A 6,000-nucleotide genomic window follows, 5' to 3' on the forward strand; every position below is an offset into this window, starting at 1 on the left:
GCCACGGTATTCCCGTATAAAATTAGAGTCGGCAAGAACTCGTGGGGAGGTGGGGAAGGGACGCAAAAAGCTGGAGTAACTCAGTGGGTCAGGCAGCGTCTCTGGAGAGCATGGATAGGCACAGTTTAAGACTAAGGGGTCAGACATTTTGGACTGAGATGAGGAAAAACGTTTTCCTTCACCCAGAGAGTTGTGAATCTGTGGGATTCTCTGCCACAGAAGGCAGTGGAGGCCGTTTCACTGGATGTTTTCAAGAAAGAGTTAGGTTTGGCTCTAAGGGCTAAGGGAATCAAGGGATATGGAGAGAAAGCAGGAACGGGGTACTGATTCGGAGTCTGAAGGGTTTCGGCCCCGAAATGTTGCCTATTTCCTTCGTTCCATAGATGCTGCCTCACCCGCTGAGTTTCTCCAGCAATTTTGTCTACCTACTGATTCTGGATGATCAGCCATGATCATATTGAATGGCGATGCTGGCTTGAAGGGCCGAATGGCCTCCTCCTGCCCCTATTTTCTATGTTTCTATGCGCTGGAGTAACTCAGAGGGTCAAGCAGCATCTCCAGCGAACATGGATAGGCGACGTTTCGGGTTGGGCCAAAGTGGCAAGAGACTGTGCATTTACCCGATCCATTCCTCTCGCGATTTTGTACGCTAATCAAATATAATGAAATGCGAGACAAATGGATCGGGTAAATGTCTCTTGCACCTCCCGGCCCAACCTGCCCATGCCGACCAACATGCCCCATCTACACTAGTCCCACCTGCCTGCGCTTGGCCCATATCCCTTTAAACCTGTCCTATCCATGTACCTGTCTAACTGTTTCTTAAACATTGCGATTGTCCCAGCCTCAACTACCTCCTCTGGCAGCTCGTTCCATACACCCACCACCCTCTGGGTAAAATAGTTACCCCTCAGGCTCAATAGACAATAGGTGCAGGAGTAGAGGCCATTTGGCCCTTCGAGCCAGCACCGCCATTCAATGTGATCATGGCTGATCATCCCCAATCAGTACCCCGTTCCTGCCTTCTCCCCATATCCGCTGACTCTGCTATTTTTAAGAGCTCTATCTTGAAAGCATCCAGAGAAACTGCCTCCACCGCCCAGAGGCAGAGAATTCCACAGACTCACCACTCTCTGTGAGAAAAACGTATTTCCTCGTCTCCGTTCTAAATGGCTTACCCCTTATTCTTAAACTGTGTGTGGCCCCTGGTTCTGGACTCCCCCAACATCGGTTTCCTGCCTCTAGCGTGTCCAAACCCTTAACAATCTTATATGTCTCAATGAGATACCCTCTCATCCTTCTAAACTCCAGAGTGTACAAGCCCAGCTGCTCCATTCTCTCAGCATATGACAGTCCCGCCATCCCGGGAATTAACCTTGTTCCTATTAGATATTTCCCCCTTCACCTTAAACCCATGTCCTCTGGTCCTCGATTCCCCTACTCTGTGCAAAAGATACTGTGCATTTAACTAATCTATTCCTGCATAGATTATTTCTCCACCACCCCATCACCAAGTCCCACGCACTTATTTTCTTGTCGTCTGCACCCAGGGCCCAACTATTAATTAGATACTCTTGTCTGAGCTGTCATTCTCTTCAACAATCCCTTCTTCGAATGAAAACATATCCATGTGAAATTATCCTTGCCGTCTAACTTCCCGAGGAGTTTCTAATTAATAGTTGGGGCCTGCTCTCGCCACAGCCCCTTGCAGTCCCATTGCCATGGCGACTCACAGCTAGCGGTTTGCAGAGGGAGCGAGGCCTGTCAATGTGGACAAAGCCTTCCTTTATGCAGAGGTACTATCCCAGGGAAAGCTTCAGCTGAAGCAAACGTTTTGAGCATGGGGTGGGGGGGGAGTGAGGCTTCTGTCACGCAGTGGGCCTAGCGTGGGCCAAAGCCTGTCGTCACACCTGGAGATCTGAGACCACACCTGGAGTATTGCGTCCAGTTTTGGTCTCCGAATCTGAGGTAGGACATTCTTGCCATAGAGGGAGTACAGAGAAGGTTCACCACACTGATTCCTGGGATGTCAGGACTTTCATATGAAGAAAGACTGGATAGACTCGGCTTGTACTCGCTAGAATTTAGAAGATTGAGGGGGGGGATCTTATAGAAAGGGGTTGGACAGGCTAGATGCAGGAAGATTGTTCCCGATGTTGGGGAAGTCCAGAACAAGGGGTCACAGCTTAAGGATAAGAGGGAAATCTTTTAGGACCGAGATGAGAAAAACATTTTTCTTCACACACAGAGAGTGGTGAATCTGTGGAATTCTCTGCCACAGAGGGTAGTTGAGGCCACACAGTTCATTGGCTATATTTAAGAGGGAGTTAGATGTGGCCCTTGTGGCTAAAGTGATCAGGGGGTATGGAGAGAAGGCAGGTACAGGATACTGAGTTGGATGATCAGCCGTGATCATATTGAATGGCGAATGGTGCAGGCTCGAAGGGCTGAATGGCCTCTACTCCTGCACCTATTGTCTATGTTTCTATGAGAAGGGGCAAAGTGAGTAGTTCTGCCACGGGGAGTGAGCAGGAGAGGAGGGGGGTGGTTGGCGTTGTTATTGTTGAGATTGACAGATTCTTGATTAGTGCGGGTGTCAGGGGAGAAGGCAGGAGAATGGGGTTGAGAGGAGGAGATAGATCAGCCATGATTGAAGGGCGGAGTAGACTCGATGGGCCGAATGGCTTAAATCTGCTCCGACAACTTCTGATCTTGTATCTCTCCTTTCACTTCTCCCTGTCTCTCAGTCTGAAGAAGGGTCTCGACCCGAAACGTCACCCATTCCTTCTCTCCAGAGATGCTGCCTGTCCCCGCATGGCTGAGTTACTCCAGCCCTTTGTGTCTCTCTAACTGATTACCTCAGTCCCTTGCGAGCTAGTCGCCTTCTTCAGCTCACAGCGGGCGGCTCTCAGCATCGAGGGGAGTGAAGGTGGGGGGGGGGGGGGGGGGGGGGGGGGGGTGGTGATGAATGGAGACTTGGCTAGAGAAAGCCAGGCTTTGTGGCGATAATTCTCAGTGGTTTAGCGGTCCGATGAGCTCATCTACAGAGAGGGAGGACTGAATTCAGCACAGATCTGTGAATGTGTGCGTTCCCAAGGGGGGCTTGAATGGGGGGGAGGGGGAGGGGGAAGGGTAGACTGTGGTGAATCAAATCCTTTGATCTTTTTGTTTCAAGCAGAAAAAAAATCGAGTGGGGACCAAAGTGCTCGCTTTCACTGTGGGCGAAAAATTCAGTTGAAGTACGGAAAAGGTGGAAATGGTTTGCAGGTTTCACATCCTAATTTTAGTTTAGTTTAGAGATAGAGTGCGGGACCAGGCCCTTTGGCCCACAGAGTCCGTGCCGGCCAGCGATCCTTCACACATAATTCACATTTGTACCGGAGCCAATTAACCTACAAACAGACAGATTCAGATTTAATTGTCATTGTCAGGGTACAGTACAGAGACAACGAAATGCATTTAGCATCTCCCTGGAAGAGCGACATAGCAAACGATTTGAATAAATAATAATAAGTGTCCGGGGGGGGGGGGAGCTCCTTGGTCTGCATGTCTTTGGAGTGTGGGAGGAAACCGGAGGTACGTTGTTGAGTAGAGAAAACAGCCGAGGGACATTGGGAGAAGTATGTTCCTGGACCGACTGGTTCAGCACCCATTGACAGGATCGAACCTCCCTGATGGTAGGAGGGGGGCAAACTGTCCATGCTCCGGGGTGAGCCCCAGTCGGGGGGCAATTTTTGAGCGGGGGGGGGGGGGGGGGGGTGGCTGGGGGTCTTTGCCTTTATGCAGATGAGGGGTTGCAGTGTCAGGATGCAGCGTTTCGGGTTGAAACCATTCTTCAGACTGAAGAAGGGTCTCGACCCGAATCGTTGCCTATTTCCTTCGCTCCATAGATGCTGCTGCACCCGCTGAGTTTCTCCAGCATTTTTGTCTACCTTCGATTTTCCAGCATCTGCAGTTCCTTCTGAAACAAGGATGGGGAAAGAGTTGTTTAAATAATTAAGAATATTTGTTCACATTGTATTATGATGGTGGGTTTGTTTGTCATTTTGTGTGTATTCTTGTAAATGGTTGAATAAAATTCTTTTTGGTTAAAAAAAATTTTAAATCAGGAAGTGATTGCTGTTCGGAAGTGAGTCTGTGGAAGGGTCGGGCAAGGTCGGGAGGCTCAGCTGTGGAAGGCAATTAACTAAAGTGTCCATGCGGAGAGGAACTCCTCTAACTCACAATGCAGGGTGAAGCCATCCATCACACAGTCACCTCCCGGACATTTATCATTCCATGGAAACAAGTGAAAGTTATTTTATTTTAGATAAATTAGCCCCTCCGAAGAGCATGGGTGGTTGATCAGTGAAGTCCACAGTATATGGAATGTAATACAGATCATTTTCATCTTTATTCCTGAAATTTAGCTTAGAGATACAGGGGCGGAAACAGGCCCTTCGGCCCACCGAGTCCGTGCCGACCAGCGATCCCCGCACACTAACACTATCCCCATTTTCACATTTTACACCAAGCCAATTACCCTACAAACCTGTACGTCTTTGGAAGTGTGGGAGGAATCCGGAGCTCCCGGAGAAAACCCACACCGGTCATAGGGAGAAAGTGCAAACTCCGTACAGACAGCACCCGTAGGCAGGATCGAACCCGGGTCTCTGGTGCTGTGAGGCAGCAACTCTACTGCTGCGCCACCGTGCCGCCCCTAAATGGCAGAACTGTCTTTTAATGTGTGGGAAGGAACTGCAGACACTGGCTTACACCGAAGATAGACACAAAAAGCTGGAGTAACTCAGCGGGTCAGGCAGCGTCTCTGGAGAGAAGGAATGGGTGACGGTTTGGGTCGAGACCCTTCTTCAGACTACATACCTTCTATCTAGATGCCTGATCCGGTGAGTTACCCCAGCATTTCATGTCTATCACTGTCTTCTTCATTCAGACTGATTATTTGGGGCTGGGGCAGAAAGCTGGATGGGAGGGGACAAAGCATGGCAGGTAACAGGTGAACACAGACAATGCGGGTAGGATGATGGGCAGATGGTTAGACAACGGCCAGAGATGAAAAAAAGGGGTGTGAAATGTGAAGCCGGAGGAAGGAATGTGGATGGATAGGGAGGGGAGGAAGAGGTGCAAAGAAGGGTTCTGACCCAAAACGTTGCCTCCCCATGTTCTCCAGAGATGCTGCCTCACACCGCCAGAGACCCGGGTTGATCCTGACTACAGGTCCTGTCTGTACGGAGTTTCCTCCCACACTCCAAAGGCGTGTAGGTTTGTGGGTTACTTGGCTTGGTATAAGTGTAAAATTGTCCCTAGTGTGTAGGATAGTGTTAGTGTGCGGGGATCGGTGGTCAGTATGGACTCGGTGGGCCGAAGGGCCTCTTTCCACGCTGTATCTCTAAACTAAATTAAAACTAGTAGCTTGGAGACTGATTTGGTCTAATCCATTGATGTTTTCCATTTACGTCTGAATTCACAGTCCAATCCCTTTGTAGCAGGTGGAGATTTGCAGAGTCAGTTGGTGTTCAGACATGGATTCAGCTGCGGATACGACCCCAGGGATCGGATCGATGCCGTTGACTTTGTGCTGGGTGGTGATGAATTATCGCAGGGAGCCAGACCACTCTGAGCCCCGCTGAATATGCATGAGAATTTCGACAAACCCAGCGGCGACCTCTGTGACCCCCTGCTCCCCTTGAGTGCTGACAAAGCAATGGCAGATGCATGTCTCCATGCTCAGGGGAATTAATTTGGAGAAGAGGGTTCTTGTCCATTTGTGTTGCCATATCTGTTACTTCCTGGGCTCATTTCAATCTGGTCTGGTCTCGTTCAGTTCCGTTCAGAGACACAGCACGGAAACAGGCCCTTCGGCCCACCGAGTCAGTGCTGACCAGCTATCCCCACACACTAATGGGCCTGTCCCACTGTATGAAGTCATTAAAGAACGGCTCGTAACGCTAACGGAAGGTACACGGGGAAACGCGGTAAGCTCATGAAGATTTTACAACG

This window comes from Leucoraja erinacea, chromosome 40 (genome assembly GCF_028641065.1).
Source record: "Leucoraja erinacea ecotype New England chromosome 40, Leri_hhj_1, whole genome shotgun sequence".
Taxonomy (NCBI): Eukaryota; Metazoa; Chordata; class Chondrichthyes; order Rajiformes; family Rajidae; genus Leucoraja; species Leucoraja erinaceus.